Here is a 26,099-nt window from a genome sequence, read left to right as displayed (position 1 = left end):
TGGAGTGGTCATAAGGTATCTTGAATGTGTGACTTCTGCGTTTGCCTTTCAAGGGTTCTTCTTAACCTCCGGTGTGATCTTATGATGTGGCATGGGGCTCTACCTTTGTTGAGGTTTCCAGTGAACTTCACGGAAGCTAGTAAGGATGAATTACATATGACGCAGATAACTTTTGGAGGTTTACAGTTAGTTTTTTTTGAGATTACATACAGTTTTTGATTAACTCGTGTGCCTGTTTAAAACTGAAGTTTCTTGTAAGTTCTGGAGTTGTCTCATATAAAGTGTCGCCCCCGGGTGGGCTCGAACCACCAACCTTTCGGTTAACAGCCGAACGCGCTAACCTATTGTGCCACGGAGGCCTGAAAATATCTCATCTTATGGCTGACTTGGAGACGAGTGCTTGTGGCACTGACTGTTTTAGATAACATATAGGAGTTATGTGTAGCTGGAGAGGATATAGTGTTCGTATTCAAAGCCAAGTTTAGACAAGGACTTCTGTTGCTCTTGAGGATTACTCCTTGTGGAAATACACACAAAATATTGGAATTTCATCTGATCAACCGGGATGATTATCATTACATTATTCCTGTTTGGCAGTCACGTAATGACGCAGACCATCTCTTACCTTCTCATCCATAGTTCATGATAATGTTCCGTCTGTAGCTGGGATATTTCCAGGTTTCCTTGGCAAAAGAGATTAGTGAGTTAGGATGTTCACCGAAGGGTTGGTGATTCGAGCTTATCCAGGAACGACCCTTGATTATAAGAACGTTTGCCAGGAACCTCAACATCTCACCACAGACCGTACCACTCGGAAATCTAATGCGTCACTAGGCAATCTAGTGTTTCACATGATTACTGTGTGGCCGATGACATCTCAACGATGAGCAGTTGTGATATCTGGTTCTTTCTCTACACCGCTAGACTTTGAAACCCTTTGCCTATCATTTCTTTCCTAAAAGCTACGATCTGACGACTTCTTTACAACGATAGTATGTGAAACTCATTACCTTCCCACATATTTCCTAACAACTGTGACCTGTACCTATAGTAAGAAGTAAGTTATCTACTTCATTTAAAATTATTATTCTTCCTCTTCTCTCTAAAGCTTTTATAAGTCCTTGAAGACCTTTTCATGTTCTATGAGCTGCCATTGATGAGGTCTTTTGCTCACAACTGAAGCCTTCCATTTGAAAAATAATAATTATGTTAATGACATATAGAAAATTATGAAGCAAATCACACTACTCTCTCCACATTAAGAACTCTCTAGAGGCCTATCAGAGTTCACCAGGCAGAAAAACCTTACGTAAAACATCCTTCTTCTGAACCATTCCATAGGTTCACTGGAAGCATCCAGGAATTCTAGGAGATAAAAAACTTGACACATTAGGTAATCCAGAGGTTTCACCGTTAGAAGATAAAGGCAAAGGAAAAGTGAAATCAGTCTGGAGGTTCACTATTTTCTTCAACAACAGATCCTGGAATTACATGACAAACATAATGAACACCCCGCAGGTCATCTGGAAATCCTGAGAAGTAGATATAGGAGACATGGAAAAACCTTCATCATACAAGCTTTCTATCAGTCAGACATACCAAGTCTCCTACAATTGTCGGAAACTTCACTCAGTCAGCTAAGGTTTTCTGCTCTTCTAACAAGGTGACGTAAATCTCCCTCAGTGTGACCTTCAGGGCTAAAAACGCGAACGCCGATGCTTTCGTCGGTATAATTGATTTTGTGGATATACTGATATTGTTTGAAGAAGAACATGATTTATCTTTTGTTCAGCATCTATGTAATTTCAAATTTCTAACAAAACTTTTATTAAATTCTGATGATGAATTTAGCGTCATTTACAAATATGAACTGGCATAAATGCGTGAGGCCCATCCAGCTAGGCTGGTGTTCGTGATATTGTACGGCGACTGTTATCACACTTATATTTTGGTGATTTCTGCCTATTGCCTGTTTATTTCCTCTCATTAGTAAGTATATCTATATATCTTCTATACAACACAATAAATAAACAGTAGATCATGTTCCAATGTTTCTGGAAATTTGTCTTGTATCGGAAACAATCATTGAATTTGGCGGAAGGTGCTCGCACAATCTTCATGTAAAATTTTCCACTTTCAGGATCTCTAATTTGTAATCTGTAGTCAGTTTACTACAAACATTAATATCAATTACTGGAGTTGAATATCAAACTTTAAGATCATTGCAGTGGTTGACTCCTAGGAGCCTCCACCAGTAGATACAGGAATGAAACAAAACATTCTGAAATTTTTCTCAGACACTGGGACAGACAACTCCAATGGTTAATAAGAGGCTACTGGAAACAGGTACATCAGTCTACCACAAACGATCCCAGAGGTTGACAGGAAACCTTCAAAAGTTATGGGAGTCACATCAAATTTATCCACAAAAACTTTTATCGGGCATAAGGGTCTCATCTAATTTACCCTCAACAGCGTTTTTGAGTTCTACTGGAAACCTTTATTCAGTTATAGGAGTAACACAAACATATCCTTAAAAGCTTTTGCGAGTTTTATTGACAATGTTCAGAAGGCACAGGATTCATAGCTACTTTATCTGCAGCAGCTTCCCTAAAGTTTAATGGAAACCTCCAGTAGGTTTATCACATATGATTTATCCTCAACAGCTTAGCTGTGGTCCAATTAGAAACCTTCATCGGGTTGAACAATTACAACTAATTCAACTCGAACAGCCTCCTTAAGGCTCATTGGAAACCTCCAGCAGGGATAGCAGTGAAACGTAACTTGTTTTCAACACCTTCACTGAGGTGTGCTGGAAACCTCTAATCAAACTTAATTCATCATCAACAGTGTTCTTTGTAAGCCTGCAGCAGGTAAAGCAGTGGGAACTAATTTATACTCAACAGCTTCCCTCAGGTGTACTGGAAACCTCGTGCAGGTGTAGGAGGTACACTGATTGATCCTATCCTTTCTCAGCAGCTTCCTTGAGGTCTACTGGAAACTCCAGCAGGTTTGAAAATTTGAAGGTTTCAAGATTGCTTGAACCCTCAAAATGAAAGGTACTTTTATGATCACATCATAAGAACATATCTGTAGTTTACCAGACCGTTTAAAAGCAGAGACAAGAGTCGTGTAACTATATTAACTTTTGGTCATGCCAGAGGTTTACTACATACAAGTAAAGAATTAATGGATAGACACTACAAGAGTATGCTAATTGTATTCCAGAAGTTCATTCTAAACTTCATCATACAGACGAAGACGCCTTATATCTAACTAGCAGACGTCAGTCTACAGGAATACAGCTTTATAAGAAGTAAACTAATTGCCTCATCCCTTACTTTCTCGCTCTTCTTTAACTAATTCTTTGTCTTTGAAGTCATTCTGTATATTTCATTTAAGTCATAGCGTCGATGAGGACTTTTCTCTAGAAGTGAATATTTCCTTTCGAAAATAAAGTGATATTGATGATTAAAAAACTAATGAACTTTGCACACAACATTCTTTACATTACGAACTATCCAGAGAGCCACCAGATATCATCAAGTATCAACAGGATGCTTAGAATAATCATATACTACACCATTCTAAAAGCTCACTGAAAGCTTCCAGCAGGTCAAGGAGATAAAAGACGTGACTCCTGACGTATGTAGTAAACCACAGGTTTCAGCATCTGAAACTGAAGCCACATTAAGAAATAACTGTATAGGTTCACCATAAACCTCAGCAACATTATCCTAGAATCACATCACACAGACATAAAGAACACTCCAAAGGCACTCTGGAAATCTCAAAAAGCAATAAAAAGAGTCACGTCATAAACTTCATGTTAGACACTGTCCATTGGTCTGACATGACAAATTTCCCACCCAATCAGCAGAGGTCATCCTCTCTCCCGTCAAGGGGCGTAGATCTATAACAATTTGACTGTTCACATTCGCATCAAACGTCGTCGACGTTGAATATATGAATAGTAACATTAATGATTAAGATTCTTCCATACATTCATAGTGGTTATGTTTATTAACAGTTTAGATATGAAGGCAGTTTATCTCTTGGTTCAGTTTATAGGGATTCATTATTCTTGAGTACATTCATAGTCAGTTATGAAGATGAATCTGGAGATATAAGAGATGGTAACAACGCATGTGAGCAGCCCACCTGGCCTAAGTCAACGTTCTGAAGTTCATGTTCCTGTACGGGGACTTGTTACCAGATCATTGTTCTCAGATCATAAATTCCTGGTGATATCTGCGTGTAGCGTGTGAACCGAAAGTCATACGTAAATATATTTAAACGAACAACATATGAATTATACTTAACTTGTATTAACACTGATGTTAAACAAAAGTAATCACAAAACATTTAGAGGTGAGGAGTTTTTAAGATTTACATTGTAGTATAAATCACTTTCACGAATCAAACCCCAAATATAATCTCCCATCATGTTCTCGTTACATGTTCCTTGGTAACGTTGTTCAAAGTCCAACACATCCTGGTGGAAGCGCTCGCCTTTCTCCTACGAATACGCTTTCATGTTTTCCTGGATTTTATGAAGATGAGCGTCAAGAATATGGACTTTCAGGGACGTCCAGGAGCCCATTTTGTCGTAGTTCTTCATCATAGTTTCAACCAGCTCCACATTGTTTTCGGTCTTGTGATTGCCCAGGAAACCCCGACCCACGGCGACAAAGCTATACCAAGCTGCCTTCTCCTCCCTAGTGAGCTTCTTGGGGATTTCCTTGCACTCCAGGATCTTCTTTATCTGTGGTCCGACGAAGACACCGGATTTGACCTTTGCCTCAGACAGCTTAGGGAAGAAATCTTCTAGGTACTTGAAGGCTGGAGATTCCTTATCTAGAGCAGTGACAAATTGTTTCATAAGGCCTATTATTATGAGCAATGGTGGCATCAACACCTTCTGAGGGGTCCACCAGTAGCTCCCACTTGACGTTGTTCATTCCCACAGAGAATTCCGTCCACTGTGGCCAGTCCCGTCCTCAGTAGAGCGCCGCGGTGTCCCTGGTGTCCCAAAGGCAAAGAGAGCAGGGAAACTTGGTAAAACCAACTTGGAGACCCATCAGGAATGCCACCATTTTGAAGTGTCCGATGACCTCCCAGTCGTACTCACCATAATTCGAGGCGTTCAGCAAGGTCTTGACACTGCTGTTTTCTTCTTTGAGGTGCACCTAGTAACAAGGGGAAGAAACTGGTATTTGTTCTCGTTATGGATCAGCTCGACTTTGAGGCTCCTGAAAGAGCTGTCAAATAACATAAAATTCCGCCAACCAAACGAGCATCAATTGTCTGCCTACTTTTCAGATATTTTTTTTTTTTTGCATTGTTTGCAGGTGTAATGAGGTGCTTAGAATTTGTCTTGATACCCGACAGGCATGCCGAAATATGCATGGTAGGCCTCGCACATCTTAGCATATGCTGCTGCGAAATAATGTTTTAATGTTTCGCTATTGTTTTGCTAAATTGGCGGGAAACATAGCAAAATGCGTCTGCCGGATGCTTGCAGCCTCTAGATGTTATATCAGAAAATTTTACGTACTTATATGTATCCACTTAGGCGGCTAAATCTAAACTGAGGTGGTTAGCTGAAGGCTCTTTATCTATAATAATATGTATATTACTGGAAACTTCTAGAAAGTTCTATATCATTTACTTAGCAATGAATCTATCTGGAATGTTTTAAAAAATGGGTAACTTTCAATATATCACTGTCCTGATCAGAATAGAAAAATTTCAAGGAAATAGCAGCCATTTTTTATATACTTCTTTGACATAATCAATTAGAAAATTTGTTACACGGTTTTAGATCATCAGGCAGAAAGGTGTTGCTTACAACGACCTTATTGTAGACCATTCCAGAGGCTCACTAAAAGTTTCTAGTGGGTCTCGGCAAGTGAGGTAATCCAGAGGTTCCACCAACAGAATCAGGTGTCTCACCAAATTATCCAGAGGTTCACTATAAACCTCAGCAACAGAGACAGGAATTACATTGCTATTATAAAGAACAACCCAAATGCCCTGTTGAAGTCCCAAGGGGTAGTTATGGAAGTAATGGAACAAACTTCATCTTATGAGGTTTTCATCAGTCAGACATACCAAGTCTCCGACGATGGGCGGAAAAGTCACGCAATCAGCTAAGTTCATACACTGTCCCTCCGATGGACGTACCTCTCTCACCGATTGACTTAAATCTTTCAGCAATTATAAGGCGAATTCTTCCTTATTTGGCTAGATATTGTTTTCAGAAAAACGATCAGTATCCTTCCATGTGCTCGTATTGCATATAACGACAAATTACTTAACGTGAATGAAATTTAGTTTATGATTCAATACATGTACATTTTCCTATTCTTAGCAACATTTTTAGTCAATTCTAAGGATGAATCTAACAACATTTACAAATATGAGTTGCAATTAACGCATGCGAGCCATTCAGGTGGCCTGAGGCAGCGTTCTGCTGGTGGTGGTATTGTACTGCAGCATGTTATCACACTCTTATATGTTGATGATTACTGCCTGTTTCTTATTCATTTCCACTTATGTGTAAGTATACAGATGAAGTCTTTATAAGACACAGTAAGAAAAGTAGATCTTGATCGACTCACTCTGTCAGTTTCTCTTATGCTGGAAAGAACCTATGAATTCAGCAGTGGTGTGTGCACGATTCATTCCACTAATTCACGTCTTTTAAGGATCTTCCAACTTGCTGTCTCATATCAGATCACTGGAAGCATCGACATCAAGAACTGGAGCTATCTAATAAACTTAATGATCATTGTAGGGATTAACAGGAGCCTCCACCAGTAGACACAAGAGTCAGGCAAAACGTTCTGCCTTTGTCTCAGACACTTGGGCAAATGACTGACTCTTCCTTCACTCCACTTGTCCACTCTGACCCTATTAACTGTAATGATGTTACCCTTGATGGATCAGGTCTAGAGATTCGTCCCTTCCTGTAATAAGAAAAATCACTCAGAAGAGCATGGTTTCGGTCTATTGATCAATGGGTTTTGGGCCCAGCACGCTTCCACTGCCATTTGATGTCATTTTACTTAAGAAAAATGATTTATGTAATTAACGATATACAACTTTAAACAGTAAGTCTTTTGTGTCCGGACGAAATCCAACTGGAACCCTTGTGTATGTTTGGCTTATCGTTAGAGGGAGTGAAATGAACATTACTATGGCAGACTCTCTTCTTACCAACTGCCACAATGTAATGATAAAATATATTGTGTTGTTGAGTACTGTATGACCTACCAGTGGCGAAGGTACGAAACCAAGTACTTCCGGGAGTTAAAATTGAAAAAAATATCCAAATGAGAGAGAGGCAAAAAAAAAAAAAACAATATCCGTAGTTAAGAGAAATACATGTGGACATACTTCCAGAAATAGAATAAATATTCAGTTCAGATTACTATGGACTCAGGCTTCAGGTAGGCATGAAGAGCTGCATTGTGCGTGATGAGGTTTATAATGATCCTCTGAAATGCTCTTACCGTTACATGACGTGTGTATCCTGTACCTACTTACTTGTATATTGTGAAAATCTGGAGTGGTCATAAACTAACATGGAAGTATGACTCCTGTGTCTGCCTTTTAAGGGCTTTGCTGAAAGTCCGGTGTGGTCTTATGATGTGGCATGAGGCTCCACCTTTGTTGAGGTTTCCTGTGGACTTCAAGGAAGCTGGTAAGGATGAATTACATATGACTTGGATAACTTTTGGAGGTTTATAGTTATCTTTTCTTGATAGCACAGAAAGGTTGTGATTATGTCCTGTGCCTGTATGAATCTGAGGTTTCTTGTAAGTTCTGGAGTTGTCTTACATAAAGTGTCGCACCCGGGTCGGCTCGAACCACCAAACTTTCGGTTAACATCCGAACGCGCTAACCTATTGTGCCACGGAGGCCTGGAAATAACTCAGTTTCAGGTAGACTTGGTGACGAGTCCTTGTGGCACTGAATGTTTTACATAACATATAGGAGTGATGTCTAACAGGAGACGGGGCAGTGCTCCTGTTCATAGCCGAGTTTGGACAGTGACATAATTGTCCCTTGAGGGTCACACCTTGTGGAAATACACAATAGATATTGGAATTTCAACTAAGCGAAGATGATTATTATTACATTATGATGTATCAGTCATTTGTTGTTGCAGACAATCAGTTACTTTCCTATCCACAGTTCCCTCAAATGGTTCGTCTGAAGCTGCGGTGTTTCCACACTTCCTCGGCGTAACAGGTTATTGTGTTAGGCTATTCACCGAGGGTTGGTGATTCGAGCTCATCCAGGGACGACCCTTGATCATAAGAACATTTGTCAGGAACCTCAACATCCACACTCGGGAAACACATTATAAACCATACCAGGCAATAATCGGCAATCTAAAGCTCACATGCTTACCGTGTGGCCGTTGACATCTCAAGGGTGGGTCGTTGTGATATCTGGTTCTTTCCCTACACCGCTAGACTTTGAAACCCTTTGCCTCTTTTATCTTTCCTGACAGGTACGATCTGATCTCTTCTTTACACCGGTAGGATGTGAAACTCTTTACTTTCTCACATATTTCTCAACAACTATGACCTGTAGCTATAGTAAGAGGTAGGTTATCTACTTCATCTAAGATTATTATTCTTCTCTTCTCTCTAAAACTTTTTATATGTATTTGAAGACTTTTTCGTATTGTAAGAGCTGCCATATATGAGGACTTTTGCTCTCGACTGAAGAATTCGTTTTGAAAATATAATCATGTTAATGATAGAAAATTATAAAAGAAACCACACCACTCTTTCCACATTTAGAACTCTAAAGAGGTCCATCAGAGTTCACCAGGCAGAGAACAGTTACGTACAACGACTATCTTCTGAACCATTCCAGAGATTTACTGGAAGCATCCAGTAGGTGTAGGAGATGAAAGTCTTGAAACATTAGGTAGTCCAGAGGTTTCACCATTAGAAACACAAGCCAAAATAAAAAGCAAAAACTATCTAGAGGTTCACTATAATCCTCAACAACAGATTTCTGGAATTACATTACAAACATAATGAACACCCCAGAGGCCATCTAGAAGTCCTGAGAAATATATATAAAAGTCATGGAACAAACTTCATCATACAAGGTTTCTATCAGTCAGACATACCAAGTCTCCTAAAATATGTGGAAAATTCGCTGCCAGATAAGGTTTTCCGCTTTCACAACGAGATTACGTAAATCTCCCTCATAGTGAACTCTCAACGCTAAAAGCGCGAACATCGTCGCTTTCTACGGAATAACTGTTTTTACAAATATTAGTTAAGACCCATTGTTGCACCTGTAGTGCATATATTGATATTGTTTGAACATGAATATGACTTAGCTTTTGTTCAAGATTTATGAAATTGAAATTTCTAGCAAAACTTTTAGTTAATTCTGAAAATGAATCTACGTCATTTACAAATATGAACGTTTCGTATATGAAACAATTAGTTCAAGGATTAGTGATAACTCCTCATCCACTCTGGCTGAGTTACATGCAATCTGTGAGGGTCTTCAGATTGCTATAGAGAAATGTGAAGATACGTATTTCTTTGTGGACAGTAGAAGTGCATTGAAGGCCTTGAAGAGTAAGTACCCTTGTAACTACCATGTTGTTAACATTTGTAAACGCCTGGTTATAGTACCTCAAGAGATGAAAAGTGATGTACAGTTTATATGGATTCCATCACATGTAGAGATTCATTTTAATGAAATGGATGGTGGGTTGGCCAGAGAAGCCACAAAAAATATGTATATAGATATTGATAGTTATAAGAGTATAGGAATGATAAAAAATGAAATGAAAAGAATAAGAGAGGGATGGGAATATGTAAGCATAAGTGTAACTGCTAAACATAGTGAGACTTTATATTATTTATATATGTTAAATAACACAACTGTAACTTATGTGGCAAACCTTACATCTGTGGATAATGTGATAATGAGACTAAGATTGGGGTATAGATATCATTGGCAGTTAAGTAGGGGGATTGGTCGACCCTGTCAACTTTGCCAATTGAGGGATGGACATACATGAGAACATCATGTATTAAGTTGTGAAAAATTCAGCTGTACAGAAACAACGAAATTAGTAATTTAAAAAGGATAATTTTGTCGGATGATTATTATTGATGTGACTGAAAAAAAAATTCTTGCACAGTACAAAAACTTTGCACCATAGTTGTGACATCCTTGTATTGAGTTCAGGGGATTCAAAATGAGGTGCATTGCTTGTTTTCTTTGCACTGTACATATCACCACAAAATCTATAATATTTGTGAACGTCTTTTTTTTCTAAATCCCACTAAGGGTGATAAAGATGAGGAGGGGAGTAGTATACTACACCGTCTTTTGTTGTAAATGTGTCAATAAATATTTCAGTTTCAATTTTAGTTTCCTATCTTTAAAGGGTCTCGTGAACTTCAGATGTGGTGTTATGATGTGATTATAGTTCTACCTTCATCTTAAGGTTTCTAGCAATCTTCATGGATAGATTTATTAGCCTCTTGTACCTGCTGGACCTTCCAAAGATCTCAGGGAAGCTGCTATGGTTGAATAGGGTCAATCAAGTGTACCTCCTACACCTTCATGAGGTTTCCAGGACATCTTAGGTAAAGGCCGTGGGAGAGGCCGGTACTACTACTGTCTACTCCCTTTCTTTCATTGGCAGAGTCAGGCGGAAACCCAAAGATTCGTAGCACACCATGATACCAGGGTCTGGGATACATAGATATGTTGGACTCTATCAAGATTTTACCTAAAATGATTGTGCTGACAGGAGGTATCAAAGGAACTTATGTGAATAAAGTAGGTGTTTGGTGCTTGTAAGATTTTCTTCTTTTATGTCAAAAGCTTCATTCACCGACAAAGACCACTTCAAGGCCTGGCCTTATTTAGAATAAAGAGCAAATCATGAAAGGCAAAAAGAAACAAACAAGGGAAAGATATTACGAATATTACAAGAAGTGGAAAACCTATCTTTTCAAATGTGCCAAGTCATAGTTATTGGCCACACAGTAATCATGTGACGCAGCGGGTTGATGAACATTGCGTGCTCTAGCTAGTCAAGGGGGCAGGTAAACATCCAGGTCTCAGGAGCAAAGAAGAAAGTAATACTTATACAAGAGGGAAAGTGAACCAACATGGCAACGTTGGCCAAGAAGGTCAAGAGAGGACGTCGCTTGGGACATTTTATTAATAGGAATGGTTTCGACTCAGCTCTGTCAAGTAAGTGTGCAGAGATAAAACCACCCTAGATGTGAGAGCAGTACTCCATACAAGGACGAATCAATCCCTTATATAAACGAAGCAACGTTTCAGAAGAAAAGAAGATTCGACGTCTAAATAAGATATTACACAATACACATGGTTTAACCGAGTACTGAGTGGTGTGGCTCATAGTGTGATTCTCGTATCTAGATGTTATGGTTCATGGTAAATGTTCTTACAATCAAGGATCATAAGTTGGTGAGCTCAGATCACTAATACTTATGTTAACAACGGAATGCCTAATCTGTTGTGTTAAGGAGGTCTGGAAATACTCAAGCTTTAGTTGGACCTGTAGCTGAAACTGTGGATATAGAGGTAATTGTTGTCTGCATTATTACATAAGTGCCACACATGTTTAATGTATTGATGATAATCATCCCGATTGTCTAGTTGGAATTCCAATATCTTGTGACAATTTCTTCCGGGTAAAACCTTCAAGGACTACTTATGTCTTTGTTCAATACTGGCTAAGAACACAAGCACTGCATCCTCTCTTCTTACACATCATTCTTATTTGTTATCTAACACTGTCAACACCATAAGGATCTGTCAAAAAGTTCACCTGAAGCTGATGCATTACCTGTACTACATGGCACATTTAGTTAACGCGTTCGGCTTTTAACTGAAAAGTTTGTGGTTCGAATCCACCTGGAGGCGAGTTTTTCAGTTAAGAATAATCCACAACTTAACAAGAAACTTCATCTAGCAAGTACGAAAGTCAACCATGAGGACTTTCCGAAGATTGATTGTAAAAGTTCAACCCTCACCTGCTTCCCTGAAGTCTACTGGAAGCCTGAACAACTAGCTGTAGCCTAATGACCGCATCATACGACAACTGAGGTTCACTACATTCTTTAAAATGTACATACAAGAGTCATATATCAAAGTTGAATGATGACCACTACTAAATTTTCAGTATGTAAAAGCCGCTTCAGGATACAGAAGAGTGATGGCAAAAGCATTCAAGGGGTTCATTCTAAACCTCAACATATATACAGGTAAATAGCCTCTCATACCTTCCTAATAGACCTAATCTTATAGAAGTGTTATCCAAACATTTTGATTGCGACCCTAAATACACTCTTTTCCCGGCCATGTGACCCAAAGGAAAGGTATATGATACACTGTGTACAGTACACCATAATGTTCACGCACCGTTCACGCCACAGACATGACACGTAAGCAGGAGCTAATCACAAAAACGGGAAAACAAGCGACGTTTGGGGGAAAATATGCAAGGTTATATGGACATGAACAGGGAAAAGGCAACATTTCCTCGAAGAATGTCATGAATATTCGTGACAATGACCACATCTTCCCGTTCAAGGCCATACAAGCATACATCATCTGACCAAGAACTGCTCCAAATCAATACGTCATCTTCACATCTATAACGCGTACGATGCAGGCAAAATCTTATTTTGTTTCTAATAGATAAGATCTTAACCTTCTCCAGTGCGCCACTGAATCCTGGGACGTGGCATCGTGGGTACTGAGAGACGAGCGAAAAGCATCATGTTCACGCTGGGTCACTTGGCGTACCAAAACCAGTATTACACGTGACTGACTCGAACGTGTGTCAAGTACATATGGAGGTTTTATTAGCACCCATTTTACTTTTCTCATTTACTTTTCCTCTTACTTCCACAGTGTCATTATGTAATTATGAAAGGAATATTTCTTAATTTTTGCTAACACTTCTCCAGTCAATGCTTGTATTGCATTGGGTTATACACCTGTTTCATGTAACCAGGTAATGCAGCAGAATGGCTTGGTTGAAGTGCGCTGGGCTCATAAGCCAGAGGTCTGTCGATCGAAATCACAATCTGCTGCGAGTGTTTATTGTAAAGATTTTATGAACCTGGATGGCTCAGGTCTAGACACTGGTCCCTTCCTGTGTTTTCAGAGCGTGGTTTCGATCCACAGACCTCTGAGTTATGGGCCCAGTACGCTTCCACTGCACCACTCTGGACGTGGACACTCTCACACGTGGACCAGTGGTATAACTCATGGCAATACAAGCAATGACTGGAGAAGTGTTGGCCCACCTCTAGTGACTGTTAACTTTACTGATAAGAAAGCGGACTGGTAGTGTACAGCTCATAAGGCTGTTCTTTTATCTTAAATAGATTCAGTTAACTGATTCGAATAGTAGTAACATTAATCTATGAAGGAAGTCTTTCCATCAGCAACTTCTCACACAAGGAAATATGATGAAATCCTTAAAAGTTTCCTGTTTCCGCCCGGGATCGAACCGGGGACCTTGCGCGTGTGAAGCGCACGTGATAACCACTACACTACGGAAACTCTATTAATTGTGACGAAACTAGTGTTCAATTGCCATCACTGGAAAAGATGATAGTGTTATTACTGGAATATATATTTCAATATCATTAATAGAACACACGTCAGAGCCCAAGCTGATGTTTCACTGTCATTTCTTTCTCAAATATTTCAGCGTCTTTAAGGAAGAAACATTCATTATCATGACAAAATGAAATTTTAATGTCCCTACTGAAGCTGATGTTTGTGGATGAGTTTAGAAGCAGATGTTTTCAAGTATATTACATTTGTGGATGTTTTAGTTTCATTACTGAATCAGATATTTCAATATTATTTTTCAGAGAGATGCCTTAGTGGTATTACTGAAGCGTATTTTTCGGCTTTATTACCGATGTATTTCTGAAGTATATATTTTGGTTTCACGACTGAAGTAGATGTTTCTGTAACTTTATCGTAGTAAAAATCCGCCTGACAAACAGTAAGTTCCTATCAACAGGAAGTCTCGTGTGTCTGGCCGAAGCCGAACTAGAACCCTTGTGTATGTGTGACTTGCCGATGGAGGGAAAGATGAGGACATATCAATTGCCGACTCTTGTTAACAACAGGTACATTGTAATAATGTAATGTAGTGGGTTCTTGAGTTCTGCATAGCCTACTAGTGGTTAAGGTAGGTGATTAGACAGCTCCTAGGAGTAGAAACTGAAGAATGTCAATAAAAGTGAGAAAAAAATATTAGAATAGCAAAATATGTAGATTGCCTTTCAAATTCAGACTCAGAATTGTAAGTTGTATTCCTACAGACTTACTTCTGTCTAGTAGATATACGGTGATGTAGACTGCATGATGACGTTTAGAATGACCTTCTGGAATGCACTTAGCATACTCTTGTTGTCTGTAGCCATTACTTCTTTACTTGTAAGCAGTAATCCTCTGGCGTGACCAAAAGTTAATATAGATGTATGACTCTTGTCTCTGCTATTAAAATGTGTGGTAAATTACAGATGTGGTCCTACGATGTGGTCATAATTCTACCTTCATTCTGAGGTTGTCTAGTAATTTTCAGGGAAAGTGTTGATAGTTGAGCCTCTTGTACCTGCTAAAGTTTCCAGTAGACCTCAAGGAAGCTGCTGAGAGTAAATAGGATCAATCACATGTACCTCCTACACCTGTACGAGGTTTCTAGTACACCTGAGGGAAGCTTTTGAGTACAAATTAGTTTTCACTACTTTACCTGCTGGAAGTTTACAACGAAAACTGATGATGATGAATTAAGTGTAATTAGAGGTTTTCAATAGACATTAGTGAAGCTGGTGAAGACTAGTTACGTTTTACTGCTATCCCTGCTGGAGGTTTCCACTGAACCTTATGGAATCTATTCAGGTTGATTAAGATGTGAATCTTTTTCCCACTGGAGGTTTCTCATAAACCTAAACGAAGATACTGAGGTGAATTATATGTGATATACCTGCTGGAGGTTTCCATTAATCTTAATGTAAGCTGCTACAGATAAAGTAGGCGTGATTCCTATGCCTACTGAAGGTTGTCAATATCACTCGGAAGAGGTTTTGAGCATTTGTTTGTGCTTCTCCTATAACTGAATAAAGGTTTCCAGTAGAACTCAAAAACGCTCTTGAGGGTACATCAGATGAGACTCTTATGCCTGGTAAAAGCTTCCAGCAGCACTTGAAAGTTTTTGTGGATAAATTTGATGTGACTCCCATAACTGCTGAAGGTTTCCGGTGAACTTCATGGATTGTTTCTGGTAGAGTGATGTACCTGCTTGCAGTAGCCTGTTATTAACCACTGGAGTTGCTTCTCTCAGTGTGTGAGAATAATTTCAGAATGTTTCGTCTGATTCCTGTGTCTACTGGCGAAGGCTCTTATGAGTCAACCTCTGCAGGGATATTAAAGCTTAACATTCAACCAAAGTTCATGATATTGGTTTTTGTAGTAAACTGATGAGAGGTGGCAAACTGAAGATCCTGAAAGCTGAAGATTTTAGTTGAAGATCGTGCCACCGCATTCCGCCAAATTCAATGGTTGTTTCCAACACAAGACAAATTTCCAGAAACAGTGGACAGTTAAGTACTCTATATCTATTGTGTTGTATAGATCTGTAGATATACTTACACATGAGTGGAAATGAACAGATAGCAGTAGAAATCACCAAAAAATAGTGGGATGGGTATTAGCTTTTCTCCACTTAAGCTGTGAGCTATCTAGTTCGATGCATCCATCTTGCAATGGTCTAAACTTTATGTAAGTTGGGAAGAAAGCGCAATGTTTATAAACGCCATACTCTCTCATAACATCATACAAAGTCCTTGCATACTTGGACACGTTACTCAGATTTCTTCCTTCACTCAAATACATCACTGCACCAGACAGTCTTTCATCTGCATTTCTCGTAATGGATTTGAGAGCAGCAGTTACAGCAAGTTCCTTAGACCTACGTTCAATACTTGGTAAAGTTAATTCCATTCTCATGATTTGTACTCTAACGTTTCATTGACGACCTAACACTATTCTCAGGGCTTCATCTTGTATGACTTCAAGTTTGCGACTATCCTTCTTACTGTACATAATGAGAATAGGTGCTGCATAATCAGTAACTGATCGTACTGTGTTGATGTACACCATCCTTGAAACTTGGATGCAAACGCCATTTCCACCCCACGCTAAGGCTCTCAGTGGTCTTAAACGCCCTTTGCATGCATTCTCCAGATACTGTATCTCCCGTACTCTACTGCTCCCTCAGTGCATAATGTTCATACCGAGATATTTATGCACGTCAGCTTTTTTAACCTTATTCCATTCAAAAACAAATCCCACTGTTCCAAATTCTTAACTTGATACTAAGCTTTCTCATCATTGATTACAATATCCATTCTACAGCGAAGTATGCCCAAAGCGTCTGAAGTCTGTCGCATGTGTGCCCAAACCACTTCAAAACACCCTCTTCTGCTCTCTCAACCACGCTCTTTTTATTTCCACACATCTCTCTTACCCTTACGTTACTCACTCGATCAAACCACCTCACACCACACATTGTCCTCAGACATCTCATTTCCAGCACATCCATCCTCCTGCGCACAACTCTATCCATAGCCCACGCCTCGCAACCATACAACATTGTTGGAACCACTATTCCTTCAAACATACCCATTTTTGCTTTCCGAGATAATGTTCTCGACTTCCACACATTCTTCAAGGCCCCCAGAATTTTCGCCCCCTCCCCCACCCTATGATCCACTTCCGCTTCCATGGTTCCATCCGCTGCCAGATCCACTCCCAGATATCTAAAACACTTCACTTCCTCCAGTTTTTCTTCATTCAAACTCACCTCCCAATTGACTTGACCCTCAACCCTACTGTACCTAATAACCTTGCTCTTATTCACATTTACTCTTAACTTTCTTCTTCCACACACTTTACCAAACTCAGTCACTAGCTTCTGCATTTTCTCACATGAATCAGCCACCAGCGCTGTATCATCAGCGAACAACAACTGACTCACTTCCCAAGCTCTCTCATCCCCAACAGACCTCATACTTGCCCCTCTTTCCAAAACTCTTGCATTTACCTCCCTAACAACCCCATCCATAAACAAATTAAACAACCATGGAGACATCACACACCCCTGCCGCAAACCTACATTCACTGAGAACCAATCACTTTCCTCTCTTCCTACACGTACACATGCCTTACATCCTCGATAAAAACTTTTCACTGCTTCTAACAACTTTCCTCCCACACCATATATTCTTAATACCTTCCACAGAGCATCTCTATCAACTCTATCATATGCCTTCTCCAGATCCATAAATGCTACATACAAATCTATTTGCTTTTCTAAGTATTTCTCACATACATTCTTCAAAGCAAACACCTGATCCACACATCCTCTACCACTTCTGAAACCACACTGCTCTTCCATTCATTCATGTAGGTTGTAACAGGATATAGTCAGCATATACTATGACCAGAGTATCTTGGAAATTTATGCAGAGCTATTATATTCATTAGTATATTAAAAAGAGTAGGGCTAAGGAGACCACCATGTGGAGTTCTCAACGCTATGTCTCTATCCTGAATATCATCTTTAAAAGTAAACTCCAGCCTTTCTGTTACTTAAATAATAGTCAATCCATTTCAGCAACTTCCCGGAAACACCCAAGTAAACAAGTTCTTCAAGTAAAACTTCCTTTGGCCTCACAATTACTCAGACTCTTCATTGCACAATCACCAATGCTTTTTTCCCCTCATAAACCCATGTAAATTGGAAGATAAAAAATCTTCAAATTTATACAAGAACTTGTTCATTATCATTCTCTCCATCATTACATCTAAGTATTGGTACGATTACTGCTTTTTTCCACTTGAGTGGAATACGACCTTCATTGTATGATATATTGAATAATTCTAGAAGGCGTCCCTCCCTATTGCAAGGTAAACAATTAATAATGTCATATGATACTCCATCTTCCCTGGTGCAGTAGATTTCCCCTTTTTCATCACATACAATGATTCGTCTCTCGTTATTTTCACACATTGATCATCTTCCAGCGTACACTGACTTAGTACAAGTTCCCTCCTAGATCTAAGTTTGCTCTGTAATGAGCCGTGAACTACAGGTGGCAACTCTGCAAAGCTGCCTGCTACAGCCCATTTATGAATAATTTGATTGGCCCTGGCTTGTTGATCACCATGGGTGTTGTCCTTGCTTCCAACACCTCATATTTTATCTAATTCCCTCCAGATGTCACTGAATTTCTTATGTTTACCAATTCTCCAGGAAAGTCCATCCAATACTTATTCCTTGCCTTTTACTTTACCTTAGTGTACTTTATAGCAGTGTCTTTCATTACATCCTTAATTTTATCATCATTAGGATTTGGAATACGATTTTCATGCGTCTTTCTATGTAATTCACTCCAATTCTGCACTAACCTGTACAGATTATGTTTCCCATCATTCGTTTTTCCTTTATACCCATAATTTTTGGTCGTCAGCACAGAATCAATGATATGTAATAAATCATCAAAAAATCTATCTACGTCTCTTGGTTCATAACCTGTATACCAATCCTGTACAGTAGCGATCAGTTCCTCCTTTTGTCATCCAACAAACAATATCTTTTACGCTCAAAGATTTTCTGTATCTTATTGACATGTTCAATGACTCGTAATGTAAAGTGATCACTGAGCAAATCCCCAACTGTCTCGGCACTCGTCCTCGTTCCACCTGTATTGACTATCACTGTATAATCCAATTTTCCTCCACGTATATGGGTAGGATCATCATTACCCAATAACTTAACACCATCAAATTCCCTCAATGGTGTGACCATCTTCTGCCATTAATATTGCTGGGTCCTGCAGTACCTAAAATTTCATGTCTTGCATAAGTACGCGTAACCAAGACACAGGCATTAGTAAATATACACTCTTGCATATGACCATTATCCACATTTTGAGGATGGACATGAACATGAAATATACATATAGATCTCCTTTGAAGGTAGACTTTAACCCACAAACTTTCAACCCCATTCAACTTGTTAGCCAACTCCAATTTAACCGGCACATTTTTCCGAACATAAGTCAACAGTTCTCTTGTATTATTTCTTTTATCAGTTGGTGAACAGGAACATTGATAATCACAAAATTCATTAAACTACCATCCTCTGTGCCCGTTTTATGTAGAGCTATAACATCCACCTTAAACAACAGCGTATAAGCATACACATCTGTGGTCCTAGTACGTAAGCTATTTACATTCCACGAAATGATATTCAATTCATTGTCTTCCATTTTCCATATTTACAACTGAAAGTAACCTTACTCTCTCATTAACAAATTGTTTCATCACATCTTTCCCTCGAGTTGATACTTTATATATGGAACAACAGGGATGTCAGCACACCTGACGGGTTATCTCATTCATAACGTCCACATTTCCGCTCCCCCAGAGCGAGGATTTGGTTTGTCAGTACTCATCACTGTATTGTTTTCAGCTCTCTCTCTCTCTCTCTCTCTCTCTCTCTCTCTCTCTCTCTCTCTCTCTCTCTCTCTCTCTCTCTCTCTCTCTCTCTCTCTCTCTCTCTCTCTCTCTCTCTCTCTCCCATCCACCTTTATATGTTTATAAAGATCAGCAATTACATTCTGATTGTCCTCTACTTTTTTCCTAAGCGCTTGGATTTCTTGCCGGAGTTGAACTACTACACCATACACATCACTGAGTTTGTCAGTTGCCTTACCTTCTGGAGTAGTTTTTGGTGCAGCCCTTGTGTCATTTCTTGTCATCGTCAAAGTGTCATTCTGTTCAGTTCTCTTCTCTCACACGTTCTCAGTTGAAGGTAGCGTTGCCTTTTTTGTAACTCTTTGTTTATCCGCCCTTTTCCGCTGCTGCACTCCCTCCATGGTCTGCCGCCGGTGGCGTGCACCTGTGGTCTCCTATTGCAAATTATTGAACCTGAATTTTGCGCACCGCCACAGTTGCAACAGAACGGCACAACACGTTTCTCAGACTTTATCTTATTTTTACATTCCATCTAATTATGATTTTTTCCAGAATAAAACAACGACATTCAATTTGGCATATCCAGGCCATATGGTCCTACCAACTGCATTTGCAACACAAAACAGGATGTTCAAAAAACTTTGCAATTCTCCTATATCCTGTTCTAGGGATGAGTATCATCTCCGGAACGTCTCCCTTCATCAAGGCTACCACTTGGTTCTTCTTTTTACCCCAGATTTCTTGTCAGTTTGCTCATACGAATCGTGTATCATCAAGAAGAAAATCAGGATCCAGTATAACCAGATACATGAATACAATCACCTTGGTGTGTTGTTCTGTGTCATGGGGTATCGTTAATATCACCTCCTCAAATCCTTTCGTCGTCAGAAACTTTACTGCTTCATCCCTAGCCACAGTCATATAGGAATTATTACGACCTTCATTAAGTAAAGGTTGAAACTTTTTATGCTGCCTTCCAAGCTTAGCTTCCCACAGCACCAGCTTATAGAATGTCATGCGTAACTCAGAAATTTCAGCCTCCTCCTACCTGAGCTGTTTCCTACACCGGGGTTGCTCGCCATATTGGATGTCACCAGGATTAATTCGACCACCCTACTGGGTTCGGTTCCTAGTTGATTTCTTTTTTCTTCTTTCTTCTCCGTATGCATTCTTTTTCTTTACTTCTTAGTAATCTCCTCTTGAAAACTGTCACCTCCATTGTTGTCGGTGGCAGATCATCTGCTTCTGAGTCGTTACTTGAAAGCTGCAGGGAGTCGTCTGTGCAATCTATTAGTGCAGCCTTTTCTTCCTTAGCCAAAATCTTCCCGTGTTTATCCCCTCCCCCACTTGCCCTAGACATGGAGCAAAGCTTAGACAGCCGGTGAAAATCGAAACTCTTGGTGCAGATTGAAACATGTGTAACGTCTGACCAGCAAGGTGGTGTCCACAGGAATGAGTCCGAAAGAGGCGTGGGAGAGTAGAGCACATAAAGTTGTCTCCATTCTTAGATTCTATTAGCAGATATAGACATTGCTTGAGTAACCAATATTTTCATAAGCAACTTCCAACCCACAGTAACGCGAGAAAAACCTTAAAAGTTGCCTGATTCCGCCCGGGATCGAACCTTATACTTTTGAAGGTCACGTTATAGCCACTAAACTGTGGAAATTATGTTACCTTTACCGAAGGTGTTTCACTTTCATTACTGAAGAATATGCTTCAGTGTCATAACTGAAGCAGATGCTTGGGTTTCTTAAGTGAAACATATCTTTCAGTGCCATTAATGACGTACTTGTTTTTATATGGTTACTGAAGAAATGCTTGAATATATTGCTGAAGCATATGTTTCACTTTCATTTCTGAAACAGATCTTTCAGTGTCTTTAATGATGCAGATGTTTCATTATCATCATTGAAGTAGAAGTTTTAGAATCATTGCTAAAGTTGATGTTTTAGAGTGATTATCGAAGTAGGCGATTGAGTGTCAGTATTAATTTAGATGATCGAGGGTCATTACTGAACAAGATATTGTAATGTCTTTCTGAGGAAGGGAAGCCGATATTTGAACGTCATTACTGAAGCAGGTCTTTCAGTGTTAATACTGAATCACAATTTAAATTTTTCAAAACAAGCAAATATTTCAGTTTCATAACTGAGGCAGATTTTTTATATTTTTGCTTAGCGGTTAAGGGAAAGCAACGAACATTACAAGAGGTTCATGAAAGATCGCCAGGCAGAAAGGTGTTGCTCAGAATGACCTTATTGTAGACCATTCTGGAGGTTCACTGGATGGTTCCAGTAGGTCTCGACAAGTGAGGTAATCCAGAGGTTTCAGTAGCAGGAACAGATGTCGCACCAAAACAATCCAGAGGTTCACCATAAACCTCAGCAACAAAGACTGGAAATAAATTACTAATATAGAGAACATCCCAAAGGCCCCGTGGAAGTCCCAAGAAGTAGATGTGGAAGTAATGGAACAAACTTCATCTTAAGAGGTTTCCATCAGTCAGACATACCAAGTCTCCAACAATGGGCGGAAAAGTCACGCAATCAGCTAAGTTCTTCCACCGTCCCTCCAAGGGACGTACCTATCCCGCCGATTGACGTAAATCTTTCAGCAATTACAAAACGAACTCCTACGCATTTGGCGTCAATACATTTTCTAAAAGATTTATTAGTATCCTTCCATGTGCTCGTAATGCATATAACGACAAATTACTTAACGTGAACGAATTTTAGTGTTTAATTCAGTATGTACAATTTCTTATTCTTAGCAACAATTCTAGTTAATTCTAAGGATGAATCTAACAACATTTACAAATCTGAGTTGCAGTTAATGCATGTGGGCTATTTAGGAGGCCTGAGATAGTGTTCTGCCGTTCGTGGTATTGTACTGCAGCCCGTTATCACACACTTATTTCTTCATGATTTCTACCTGTTGTTTATTCTTTTCTACTTATGTGGAAATACCTATATATCAACTACAAGATACAATAAGAAAATTAGACCTTATCCCACTCATTCTGTACGTTTTCACTTATTCTGTAAACAACCATTGTATTTGGTGGTGGCGGGTGCATGATTCATTCCACTAAAATCACAAGTCTTTCAGGATCTTCCAACTTCCTGTCTCATATCAGATCCCTGGATGCATCGATGTCGTCAAAAGCTGCAGTAGTTTAATAAACTTTATGATCAATGTAGAGATTAAAAGGAGCCTCCACCAGCAGACACAAGAGTCAGGGAAAACGTTCTGTCTTTCTCTCAGACACCGAGGCAAATAACTGACTCTTCCTTTAATCCACTTCTCCACTCTGACCTGTTTATGTTATTACCCAGGATGGGTCTAGTCTAGAGATTGGTCCCTTCCCATAATAAAAAAAAATACTCATAACAGAGCATAGTCTTTGTCCATTGACGTCTGATTTATGGGCCCATCACGCTTCCACTGCGCCATTGATGTCATTTTCCTGAGGAAAGATCATCTATGTAATTAACGATATCCTCATCTAAACAGTAAGTTTTGTGTGTCCGGCCAATGTACAACTGGAACTCTTGTTTATTTATGGCCCAGCGGTAGAGGGAGAGAAGTGAACATTACAATGGCTGAATCTTTTCGTACCAATGCCACACTGTAATGATAAAATGTAGTGAGTTGTTGAGTATTGTGTGACCTACCAGTGGTGGAGGTACGAAACCAGCAACTCCCGGGAGTAGAAACTGAAAAAATGTCCAAATGAGAGTGAAAAAACAATACCCGTAGTTAAGAGAGACAAGTGGATATGCTTTCAGAATCAGAATAAAAATTTGTAGGTTTGATTCCTATGGACTTAGGTGTCAAGTAGGTATAAAGAGCTGTAGTCTGCCTGATGAGGTTTAGAATGATCCTCTGGAATGTTCTTAACATCACATAATGTGTGCATCCTGTACCCATTTGCATGTGCATAGTGAACATCTGGAGTGGTCATAAGGTAACTTGAATGTGTGACTCCTGTGTTTGCATTTCTAGGGTTCTCCTTAACCTCCAGTGTTGTCTTATGATGTAGTGTGAGGCTCTACCTTTGTTGAGGTTTCCAGTGAACTTCAGGGAAGCTAATAAGGATGAATTACATTTAACACAGATGCCTTTCAGAGGTTTAGTTATTTATTATTCTTTTTCTTGAGATTACATACAATCTGTGATTAACTCCCTTGCCTGTATGAATCTGAAGTTTCTTGTAAGTTCTGGAGTTGTCTTACATAAAGTGTCGCCCCCGGGTGGGCTCGAACCACCAACCTTTCGGTTAACAGCCGAACGCGCTAACCTATTGTGCCACGGAGGCTTGGATATAACTCATCTTAAGGCAGAATTGATGACGAGTGCTTGTGGCACTGACTGTTTTAGATAACATATAGGAGTCATGTGTAGCAGGAGAGGATATAGTGGTCGTGTTCAGAACCGAATTCAGACAAGGGCATATGTAGCTCTTGAGTATTACTCCTGTGCAAATACACACAAAATATTGGAATTTCAACTGAAAAACCAGGATGATTATCATTACATTATTCCTGTGTGGAAGTCATGTATTGAGGCAGACCATCTCTTATCTTCCTATCCATAGTTCATGCTAATGTTCCGTCTGAGGCTGGGGTGTTTCCAGGTTACCTTGGCACAAGAGGTTAGCGCGTTAGGCTGTTCACCAAAGGGTTAGTGAATCGAGCTCATCCAGGAAAGACCCTTGATTATAAGAACATCTGCTAGGAACCTCTACATCCACACATGGAAATCACTCCATAAACCGTGCCTATTCATTCTCAGCGGCTTCCTTGAGGTACACTGGAAACGCCAGAGGTACAAGAGGAACAAGCACCAACACTTTCCCTCAAGATTGCTTGAAACCTCAAAATGAAGGTACGGTTATGATCACATCAGAAGACCACATCTATAGTTTACCAGACCGTTTAAAAGCAGAGACAAGCGTCATACAACTATATCAACTTTTGCTTACGCTAGAGGTTTACTACATACATGTAAAGAAGTAATGGATACATGGTATAAGAGTATGCTAACTCCATTCCAGAGATTCATTCTAAACCTCATCATCCAGACTACAGCGCCTTATACCTACCTAACAGAAGTCAGTCTATAGGAATACAGCTTATAAATTCTAAATGCTATTTTGAATACCAAGCTAATTTTCTAGCCAAACTTATGCTATTCTTTCTACCTTTTATCGACATCACTTCGGTTTCTACTCCTGGGAGCTGTCTATTTTCGTATCTCCTCCACTTGTATGCCATGCAGTACTCAACAAGCCAAAACATTACATTATTACAATGTGCCTATTGCTAAGAAGAAAGTCGGCCATTGATATGTCCTCATCTTTCCCTCCATCGTTAAGTAACACATACACAAGGGTTCTGGTCTAGTTTCGTCCCGACACACCAGACTTCATGTTAATAGGAACTTAACGTTAGTCATATGGATTGATTTCTTCACCTTAATGATACGGAGACATATACTTCAGTAACGACTCTGAGACATGCTTTAGCTATAACTCTGAAACATCTACTTTAATCGTCAAAGTATAACATATGCTTCAGATATACATCAGTAATAAAGCCGAGTAATACACTTCAGTAACAACACTAAAACGTCTTTCTGAAAAATAACAAACATCTGTTCAGTAATGAAACTGAAACATATGGTTAAGTAATGAGACCTGAAGAAAGCTGCTTCAGTTTTGATCCACAGAAATGAGCTTCAGAAGTGCCATTAAAGCATTTTCATCAGTAATGACATTGAAACATGATTTTGTAATGATACTGAAACTTTTCTTTCCTTAATGAAGATGAGACATTTGATAGCGAACTGACAGTGAAAAATCTGCTTCGGCTATGACATGTGCTTTGATGATGACATTGAAACATATGTCTCAGTAATGACACTATGACATCTGCTTCAGTGATGGCAATGAAACTTCTGTTTCGTTAAAGTTAATACAGTTTCCGTAGTGTAGTGGTTATCACGTGTGCTTAACACGCACAAGGTTCCCGGGCGGAAACAGAAAACTTTTAAGGATTTCATCACATTTCCTTGTGTGGGAAGTTGGTGATGGAAAGAGTTGTTTCATCAATTGATATTACTGCTATTGGAATCAGTTAACTGAATCTATTTTAGATAAGAGAACAGCATTATGAGTTGTATACTACCAGTTCACTTTCTTATCAGTAAAGATAAACAGTCACTAGAGTTGGGCCAACACTTCTCCAGTCAGTACTTGTATTACCATTGGTTATACCATTGGTCCATATAACCAGGTACTGCATCAGAGTGGCGCAGTGGAAGCGTGCTGGGCCCATAACCAAGAGGTTGGTGGATTGAAACCACGCTTTGCTACTAGTGTTTTCTGACCACAGGAAGGAACCAGGAATGGTTAATAAAATAATTGCAATAAGTACTCCCAGTAGATCGTGTTTTCGATCGACAGACCTCTGGCTTATGAGCCCAGCACA

General features: G+C 39.5%; 2 non-coding genes across 2 annotated transcripts; both read right to left on the bottom strand.

The window, feature by feature from the left end:
- Positions 1-285: 285 nt before the first annotated feature.
- On the bottom strand, positions 286-359 carry TRNAN-GUU (transfer RNA asparagine (anticodon GUU)). The gene has a single exon. It is a non-coding gene; the product is annotated as a tRNA-Asn (tRNA).
- A 23,493-nt stretch (positions 360-23,852) lies between these two features.
- On the bottom strand, positions 23,853-23,926 carry TRNAN-GUU (transfer RNA asparagine (anticodon GUU)). The gene has a single exon. It is a non-coding gene; the product is annotated as a tRNA-Asn (tRNA).
- Positions 23,927-26,099: the final 2,173 nt, after the last annotated feature.

This window comes from Panulirus ornatus, chromosome 9 (assembly GCF_036320965.1).
Source record: "Panulirus ornatus isolate Po-2019 chromosome 9, ASM3632096v1, whole genome shotgun sequence".
NCBI classification, from domain to species: domain Eukaryota; kingdom Metazoa; phylum Arthropoda; class Malacostraca; order Decapoda; family Palinuridae; genus Panulirus; species Panulirus ornatus.
Note: the sequence above shows the minus strand (reverse complement) of the source record. Positions and strands in the feature narration are given on the sequence as shown.